This window comes from Styela clava, chromosome 11, assembly GCF_964204865.1.
Source record: "Styela clava chromosome 11, kaStyClav1.hap1.2, whole genome shotgun sequence".
NCBI lineage: Eukaryota > Metazoa > Chordata > Ascidiacea > Stolidobranchia > Styelidae > Styela > Styela clava.
Window position 1 is genome coordinate 18,130,001 of NC_135260.1, and position 2,500 is coordinate 18,132,500.

The following is a 2,500-nucleotide window of genomic DNA, read 5'->3' on the forward strand; positions in this document are numbered from 1 at the left end:
GTTTTAGGATGTACTCATTCCAATTACAGGACCTCGTTAGAGTCCTGTATTGTTTGTTTTTCGTCACTACCTCCCCGTGTCGGGAATGGGTAATTTGCGCGCCTGCTGCCTTCCTTGGATGTGGTAGCCATTTCTCAGGCTCCCTCTCCGGAATCGAACCCTGATTCCCCGTTACCCGTTATCACAAAGGTAGGCACGTAGCGTACCTTCGACAGTTGATAGGGCAGACACTTGAATGATACGTCGTCGGTGCAGAGACCGTACGATCCGCGTGGTTATCCAGAGTCATCAAACGTCACAGGACGAACCCGGTCGGTTTTGATCTGATAAAAGCGCGCCTCCCGAAGTCGGCGCTTAATGCATGTATTAGCTCTAGAATTACCACAGTTATCCACTTCGCTTACGAGAACAAATAAACCAAGACTGATTTAATGAGCCATTCGCAGTTTCGCTTTACGAGAACTCGTACTTGCACCTGCATGGCTTAATCTTTGAGACAAGCATATCACTACTGGCAGGATCAACCAGATAGCTGCGACAGCTGCGCTCGGCCCTTGCTGGGCCGCCCGGCGCGTGCTCGTCGCATTCGTTTAAGACCGAGGCGATCGCCTGCGGCCGTACTCAGCTTCGACAGTCGCTGGCCGCGACGTCCACGCTCTCGCCGGCAGTGCCAGGCGGAGCGATTTGCGTTTTTTCTTTGCTCGCCCTCTCTCGGGCTCGATCCATTCAGTTTCGCACAAACAAGAGCTCTGCCGGCCGCCTGCAGCGGTGCCTAAAACCCGGGCATAACAATGCGACCGTTCTGCTAGGCCGACAAGCGCTCAAGCCAGACGCTCGATCAAACGCCCCCTACATATTAGTCGAGACAACGGCTCGCTCATTAGCATCGCGTTTGTACTTTAACTTTTTTCGGCTCGGCTTCTTTCGACGCCGATGCCGGCGACGCAGCACTCTCTCGCCCGCCAGCCACCGAGAAAAGGGTGCGCTCCGACCGGCCCCGCACCGCTCTTTCTTGGCTCATTCGAGTTTACTGTCTTTCGCTCTGACATGCCTTACCTAGGGTTAGGTTAGTATGCTTGCACGTTTATACTTTAACCTTTTTCGGCTCGGCTTCTTTCGACGCCGATGCCGGCGACGCAGCACTCTCTCGCCCGCCAGCCACCGAGAAAAGGGTGCGCTCCGACCGGCCCCGCACCGCTCTTTCTTGGCTCATTCGAGTTTACTGTCTTTCGCTCTGACATGCCTTACCTAGGGTTAGGTTAGTATGCTTGCACGTTTGTACTTTAACTTTTTTCGGCTCGGCTTCTTTCGACGCCGATGCCGGCGACGCAGCACTCTCTCGCCCGCCAGCCACCGAGAGATGTGTGCGCTTCGACCGGCCCCGCACGCCGCTCTTTCTTGGCTCATTCGAGTTTACTGTCTTTCGCTCTGACATGCCTTACCTAGGGTTAGGTTAGTATGCTTGCACGTTTGTACTTTAACTTTTTTCGGCTCGGCTTCTTTCGACGCCGATGCCGGCGACGCAGCACTCTCTCGCCCGCCAGCCACCGAGAGATGTGTGCGCTCCGACCGGCCCCGTACGCCGCTCTTTCTTGGCTCATTCGAGTTTACTGTCTTTCGCTCTGACATGCCTTACCTAGGGTTAGGTTAGTATGCTTGCACGTTTGTACTTTAACTTTTTTCGGCTCTGCTTCTTTCGACGCCGATGCCGGCGACGCAGCACTCTCTCGCCCGCCAGCCACCGAGAGATGTGTGCGCACCGACTGGCCCCGCACGCCGCTCTTTCTTGGCTCATTCGAGTTTACTGTCTTTCGCTCTAACATGCCTTACCTAGGGTTAGGTTAGTATGCTTGCACGTTTGTACTTCAACTTTTTTCGGCTCGGCTTCTTTCGACGCCGATGCCGGCGACGCAGCACTCTCTCGCCCGCCAGCCACCGAGAGATGTGTGCGCTCCGACCGGCCCCGCACGCCGCTCTTTCTTGGCTCATTCGAGTTTACTGTCTTTCGCTCTAACATGCCTTACCTAGGGTTAGGTTAGTATGCTTGCACGTTTGTACTTTAACTTTTTTCGGCTCTGCTTCTTTCGACGCCGATGCCGGCGACGCAGCACTCTCTCGCCCGCCAGCCACCGAGAGATGTGTGCGCTCCGACCGGGCCCGCACGCCGCTCTTTCTTGGCTCATTCGAGTTTACTGTCTTTCGCTCTAACATGCCTTACCTAGGGTTAGGTTAGTATGCTTGCACGTTTGTACTTTAACTTTTTTCGGCTCTGCTTCTTTCGACGCCGATGCCGGCGACGCAGCACTCTCTCGCCCGCCAGCCACCGAGAGATGTGTGCGCTCCGACCGGGCCCGCACCGCACGCCGCTCTTTCTTGGCTCATTCGAATTTACTGTTTTTCGCTCTAACATGCCTTACCTAGGGTTAGGTTAGTATGCTTGCACGTTTGTACTTTAACTTTTTTCGGCTCGGCTTCTTTCGACGCCGATGCCGGCGACGCA

At 55.2% G+C, this 2,500-nt stretch overlaps 1 non-coding gene across 1 annotated transcript in view; it reads right to left on the minus strand.

Moving 5' to 3' along the window:
• The window catches only part of LOC144430277 (small subunit ribosomal RNA), a 1,804-nt gene extending 1,273 nt beyond the window's left edge, over positions 1-531 (minus strand). The window contains exon 1 of the ribosomal RNA XR_013479431.1: positions 1-531. This exon is cut by the window's left edge and continues 1,273 nt beyond it. This is a non-coding gene — a ribosomal RNA (small subunit ribosomal RNA).
• Positions 532-2,500: the final 1,969 nt, after the last annotated feature.